This window comes from Pseudomyrmex gracilis, unplaced genomic scaffold, assembly GCF_002006095.1.
Source record: "Pseudomyrmex gracilis isolate BER0280 unplaced genomic scaffold, ASM200609v1 scaffold_30, whole genome shotgun sequence".
NCBI classification, from domain to species: Eukaryota; Metazoa; Arthropoda; class Insecta; order Hymenoptera; family Formicidae; genus Pseudomyrmex; species Pseudomyrmex gracilis.
In genome coordinates this window covers 558,206-565,486 of record NW_018020614.1, presented here as the reverse complement: position 1 = coordinate 565,486, position 7,281 = coordinate 558,206, and the positions used below count along the sequence as shown (strand labels likewise).

Sequence of the window (7,281 nt, the reverse complement as noted above, 5' to 3'; positions counted from 1 at the left end):
GGGGGGGTTGGTACCCCCCGGATAAGGGTCACGGCCCTCGGCGGGCGTTGCTGCGCACCCCTGCCCGTCACCCAGGCTTGTAACATAGGTAAGAAGCATGCGAACGTCGTTCACGTAGTTAGTTGTCACATCTTCGGGCCCCTGAAATAACTGGTCCCTTCGCGCGACAAGCTTTTACATTCGACGAGCACGTTGTTTCCACCGACAACGTTAAACAAGTGTTGGATCTTGAAGTTAAACGATCGAGTGTAAGTCAATTGACGTTTAACGCAGACGTTCGATAGTAAAATATCGCGAGAACGCTGCCGCTTATATCAAAAAGTTTCATTTAAAGTAATTCGGGCGATTATAAATTAGGCTGAAATGAAAAAATCAACAAGATGACTCGATATTCTTTTTTGTCAATAGTTTTTCGTTGACAATAGATGAAAATTGGAGCCTATAAAATTAGACAAAATTAATCCCAGAAACGTCAAATTAAAAACAAACAAGTCGAACGAACGATTAATTGTGTTAAACATCTCCTAAACCTACTGCTATTCTTTCGGAAGGTTTTATCGACTATATTTTACATGTGAGCGAAGGCTCATAAGACACCCGCGGTGGACAACTTATTAAAGTGTAATAAAGTTGCAAAGTCGATGATTGCCTAGAGTCACATGTCCCCTTTAAATCTGTTATAAATCTTGCGGAAAACTTTCTTACGTGAACCGTTCTTGCTGAACATTCTAAAAGAAGAACGAATAAAACGAGATTCCCGCTGGGTAGGTGATCGTGTCTCATCTCTTATTGCACTTTCGCTAGTAGACGTATCATCATGCAACTTTTCATGTACGTACGAGCAAAACGAACAAACTTGGCGCAAAATAGAATAAATTCCGAAGTAGCGTATCCTGTTTTAAGCGCGCAACGTTGAATCCCGATGTCATGCTTGATGTATCGAAGTAACCGTATATAGACAAGATATGCACGACGCGTGAGACAGGATCAATCTTGCTGCTGAAGTATGCTCATAACACGTAATATCCGAGCCGCTCGACTTCCATTCTAGCGATTTTTTTTTGGAAAAGGAAAAGTGTGAATAATAATTTAAGGGAACACTATTCTTTTACAGTTAACCCTAGTTCTAAACCTGTGGGTGTTTTTTTGTTCAGCATCTTTCAAAACTCTCTTGTCGCAAATCATTTAAAAATAAATTATATTGGAAAAGTTTGTTTTGCTAAATTAACAGAATTTATTAGTAGACACTTGAAAGAAGATGTCATAATATTTGCAAAATTTTTAAAAGATTTTACAATGAAATAAAATGCGTCAGACTTACGACTCGCTTTTAGAAGCTGCTAAATAAAAATGATTCAGAGTTAATTTTTTACTATTATCTATTTTTTTCTATCGCTTGGACGTAAAGCTATAACTTACGACAAATATTTCAAAATTCAAGCGCGCAGTTGATTCTCTGTGGTTATTTAATTTAATACCGATAACTCGATATGGGAAACGTCGAATTTTTTTTAAACAAGTCGCGGTGCTTTATTAGACAAGCGCCGTCGCCTTTTATGTGGGCGTTGCTTTCTTCGCGAAGAGAGTTCTCCAGTAAGGTGCGTTGCTACAAAGTACCTGTTGCTGTACGGGACGGAAACTTTTGCGCACGAATTTTTCCGTTTATTTTTCGCGCGCGCGAGAGAGCGCCGTGCCATTTCGATCAATCAGAACCGAAGGGCGTGTTAAATTCCCTTTTTTCCTTTCCCCTCTCCTCTCCTCTCCGTGAACAGACGTCACGCGTGAGAAGTTTGCACACGCACGAATAGATCACGAGTCAATGAACCGCTCGATGGAGAATGCAATCCCCGCGACGGTTATGCATGCAAATCTATGCCGCGTTCGAAGGAGCGACGCACTTTTTTTCCGGTCGCTATATAGATGCACATATGCACACATCGCAATTGCACGCTGTATCGAAATGAACGAGAGGAAAGTGTTTTTCAAACGTTTAATATATCGTATTGCAGGCGGGGTGCAAGAGTTATTTGTAAAGATACGTCGGATAAAGAGGAAACTTCGTGTCGTATGGTAATACATTTAAATTTTCCGCATTGAAATTCGTGCGAAAGACAGAAAAGTGTGTAGTTTTTGCATGTACGTGTCGTAAGTATGTGCGAAAGTTACGGTTTCAGATGAAACGGAATATCGAATTCTAGTAGTAAAAGTCGGTATGGTCAGACTTTTGAAACTGCGTTCGAGCGCGACGGAAAACTTTTCAAACGCGTTGAAAAGAAAGACAAGATTAATTAACTATAACTTTTGCCCAAGTAGTTTGTATATAATCGCCCAAAAGTAACGCGACGTGTGTATTGCATATCTATCTGTCAGTAAAATAATTCGACAAAATTGTAGAAAATATTTTTTTCTCACATAATGGTTCTTCGAGCATTCCGCGAGAGATAACGGGGATATTTTTGTAAATATTTATAAACACGATTTTTATTTTTTTTTTATCTTAATCCTGAATCCGTTTTTCGGCACTCTGAAAGTGAACCGTGGACGTTTGGAGCATTTTATTCGATTGTAAAATATTTGGAAACTTTTGCAAAAATTCTAGTATCTTCTTTTAAATGTCTATTAATACGTACTGCTTTATTTAGCAAAAAAAAAAGTTTTATATAGTTTAGTAATAATAATTGTTGAAAAAAGTTTCAAAAAGTGCTGATTAAAAACGATCCATAGATACAGAATTAATATTTTTACTATTTTATTTCTCTCTTTTTTTTCGCCAACATGGCTACCGGTCTCTGTGCGAGTCACCGAAGTCAGCGAATCGATCCGTCGGCACTCTCTTTCTCTCTCGTTATAAAAAATAGAAATTTTTACCTCCCGCGGGAATAGTTTACCGAGTCTAGATGCACCTGACGTAGGCGATCTTAGACTGATTAAGGTAATTCGCTGAAATTTGTTCTCCTGCTTCATCCCCGCCGCGTCGTCGCGATTCCGGGGGGTGAGAACGCGCATGCCGAAGTACGTGTACGCGCCGAGAGTGGGGCTGCGCGAATAAACATGGGTTTACGCGACCGTCAAATGCGATTGCTCTCAAAATCACGTTCGCGTTACAATTTCAGGCCGTTTCGATGTTTTGTCGTCAATTTCAAAATCCGGTAAATCGATGAAAAATTATATCATCGACTTGATATCGCAAAATTTAATTGAAATTCGAACTTCAAGTGCACGCGCGAATGAATTACGCGCAAGTGAAATTCTGAAAACCAAAGCGTAGTTGTTTGCTGCGAATGTTTCTCTCGATTATTTCTTTCCCCGTCTCAATGTCAATAAGAAATTATTAATTGCTTGGCTTATTCATTTTTTTCTCGTACGTATGATGTATCTTGAATATTTTACTATTTTATTGAAACGCTAATATTGGAACACTATATCCGCAAGTGAAAGTTCCGCGCGTTTGTTCCTGCGAACAATATCGCTTGAATGTTCATCGGAATTGTATCGATCGATTTTCCAATCATTAATTACTAATACAGCCAGATTAGTAGCGCCGCGTTATATATCGTCATTGTTCTGGCATTTGCGATACAGACATCTCGATGCGAGTCTCATCCGACGGGACGGGAATAAGATCCGGCATGACGCGAGCAATGACGTCCAGTCGGAAAAAATCGGATTAAGCAATCCGACGTCGGTGGATCAACAGGATTTTCGTCTCACGTCGAGCTAATCCTAATCTGGTTTATGCGATTCGGTTAACTAGGTTTCTTCTTCGTGCGGTTTCCCGCGCACGTTTCTCTTGCATGGGATGTAAGAAACCACGTGTGAAATTTTCGGAGACGGGAAGAGAATCGTGACAGAGACGAGCGTTTCGATATTTATCGAATTTGATTTCGAATTTCCGGTAATTTGTAAATTTTTGAATCGATCTGTGACAAATGTAACAGTAAAACGTCGCATTGCTTATTTTTTCGAAGATTAACGCGCTTTAAAAATTGATACGTGTGCGCTTCAAAATTATTACGATAATATTGTAAACATCCGTTTCGTGTTGTACACGCAGCAACTTTGTTTAAAGTCCGTTCTGTAGCAATGCGCGCAACGCCATTGGCAAGGTCATCTTTTTTGTCTCGTTTAATACGTAGTTACCGAGTGATAAAGTCGCGATAATACGCAATTTGAAACTCGTCCGAGTGATGTAGACGTAACGTACACAGGTTGAAAAAATAATGTAAAATTGCGAGGTAAAATATTATTATTAAATAGAATATTATTTGTCATTTTGACTGTGTTGCGAGAAACGGCAAAAAATTGAAAATGAGAACGCGAGAAACCGTGAGTGATGACAACACGTCTCGTAGTAGCACGAAATGTAATACGAATTGTTTAACGATATACAATGCGCGCAATCATTTACATTTTGGACTTCTGTTAGTTCTCTCTCATCTGCAAGTCACGCAATGGTTATTTATTTCAAAGTAAACAGCATATATTTTGGAAACGACATTATCTCGCGTCGTACGTGCATACGTACGTGGTTAGCACGCGCATTTGGATTGTAAAAAACACTGTACACACGCAGAAATCGCAAAAGTCACAGAAACTAAAGTCAATTCTAATGTCACTTGTTGTGGAAAAAAAATTGTTAACGATTTGAATATTTTGTCATAATATTAGTGTTCCCGAAAGATAGCGATTCAAGCAGTTTTGTTTTGAATTGACGATTCGATCAATATACGCGACATATCTTGTGTGTGTGTATGTGTGTGTGTGTATGTATGTATGTATGTATATCTTACGTTCATTAAGTCCGTTATTCGAGCATTTAACTCGTTACGCGATAATATCTCTGAAATTCCACGTGGTACACTTATGCGCAAAAGTGGCTCTTATAAAACGTGTTTCCTTAATTTACGGTATCGATGCCGAGATTAGATAACAGTTTACTTTTAAGCGCTACTTTAATATCCTTTTCACAAATATAGCCTTAAAGTGTTATATCATAATTCAAACACCTATTTTTATCTCGAAAGTATACACCGTTAAAGGACTTTTGGATATTTTGGCCATGTTAAACTGCAGCGTCAAAAGCAAAAACTTACATAAACTTATGCCGCGCATAATTTACATTAAAAAAATCAATTTTTATCGCACTGTCGTTCTCAAAAGCGTGTGAATTGGTGGAATCCGGCGGAAACTACTTTTTCGATTCGACCGATTAATAAATATATTTACGAATCTCGACTACAAAAGATTGTCATAATTGTCTATTTTCACTGAAAATAATATGCCGCATATAATTTGGATGAATTACACACACGCATTCATTATCGGAATAAAAAAAAAAAAGAAGTTTTTATCTCTCAATCACACGCTTCCGAATATATTGGTGTTTGCGTGTGTAATAAAAATTACGGTTTATTTCGAAAAATAGTTTTGTGTAAACTCCACGATGAAAATTCAAACGATATATTTCTCTTTTCCGACGTTACAATTCAATATTGCAAAGTGTATCAAAAGCCAGACAGAGAAAAAGAGAAAAACATATATACATTACATTATATAAAATTTATAAAAGTTTATATAAAAGAATATTTTATACAAATTATTCTACACATACACACACGCGCACACAAATTTTTCGTCAAAAATGTTTTCTCAAAATTCAAGTGAGTGCAATATTTATCTTTTTTTCACTTTTCCTTCGTTTAGATTCAAATTCGCGCGAGAGACTACATTTATCGGATGATTCGTTTTTGCCGTGTCGGTTGAGAGTCAAAAACCAGAGCGGCAAGTCGATTACGCGGAATAGTTTACGACCTCGAAGTTAAGTTGCGAACGATCGTGAGCCGCGCCGATACCGTGCCCCGCCGCCAACCCTCTCGGCTTTCTCGCCCTTCCGCGAGAGGGATGAGATGCGCAAGGTCAGATCTTAAGGGTGGGAAGAGGGTTGCTAGGTTGACAACCCTGCCAGCCGGGTAGAGGGGCTCCGCCCATTGGCGGAAACCGCGGAAAAAAAAGGAAGAGGGAAGGTGAAGTCCGGTGGGGTCTCTCTCGGTGATGGCGATAAAAACGGCGAACGCGCGCCGGGAAGAAAAGGAAAAGGGATAATAGGAGAGAGAGAGAGAGAGCGAGCGAGAAAGAAACAGAGAGAAGTGCCAGAGAAAGAGAGAAATATACATATATATAGAAGAAACGAAACGGCGAACGAGCAGTCTCGTTCGCGAATGATAATTAACGACGAATTGTAATTATTCCGGTCGCCAAAGGTGTGCGAAAAAACGCTCGCGAAATTAGCCGACCGAAAGATTGCGCGATTATAAATGACGTCGAGGCGCGATTGTTAAATTTGTTGCAATAATCCGCGAGTTTTTTCTTCTTTATTTTTTTCTTTTTTTGTTTTGTTTTGCTTTGCTCCGAAATTTACGAGGTTACGATACTCCGTTCGCGACGCGTCGGTAAATTCTTTTACCACGTTTTCCTCGCGAATTGAAGGCGTCGCGTTAAACAAACCGTTCGCGCGGTAAATTTTTCGCCGACAAATTTGTAAAGACAAACATTTTAACCGCCGCGATATTTTACATTGTTGAAACTGCCGCGTTTAAATTATTGAGCGACAAATCCGTGAGTAATTGAAACTTCAATTAGCGCTCGGTAATTTTTGATATGTTTAATTGTTATCGTAATATTAGCGATGAATGAGACGTGCGGATAGAGAGTGGCAGCAGAAAATGTGCTTACAGAATCTGTTTAGCGGAAAATGTTCATCGAGAACTTCCCCTCTTTCCCCGCCACCCGTCGATGATTATTTTCGACCGATTGTCGGCACGATTACAACCGCGATTAAAAATGAATTTAGTAGCGTAATTACGGTCTCTTCTGACACGTATCAAATATTCATAAGACTCGTCGTAAATTACGAGATAACGAAAAAGATCAGAACGTCGTCTGGCGATCTGTGACGCGATAGGTTTTCTTGAAGGAATCGCATTAAATTACATTACTAACATAATATACGCGCAGCCAGAAATTTATAAGAAACGCGTTTGTCGCAAGCTTAATACTTTCGCTATTTAATCTAATCGGCGTAAAAACCGAAATTTTTTTCGCGAATCGGATTAGCGAGTCGCCTTACGTGATTAACACGGGCGATTATGCCGCATTGTTGTATTTTTCCACCGTTTGACTATGTCAACGGGATCGCATGGTGATTTAAGCGTTGAACATACAAAAAAGTCCCGGCACAATGCACGCCTCGTTATGCACGCGCGCTCTTACAATGAAAGCGCT

At 39.2% G+C, this 7,281-nt stretch overlaps 1 protein-coding gene across 1 annotated transcript in view; it reads left to right on the top strand.

The window, feature by feature from the left end:
* Positions 1-12: 12 nt before the first annotated feature.
* Positions 13-7,281, top strand: part of LOC109852485 (LIM/homeobox protein Lhx5) — a 36,733-nt gene continuing 29,464 nt past the window's right edge. Inside the window, exon 1 of the mRNA XM_020423681.1 lies at positions 13-88. The gene's annotated coding sequence lies outside the window, so the exon portion shown is untranslated. The remainder of the gene's footprint in view (positions 89-7,281) is intronic.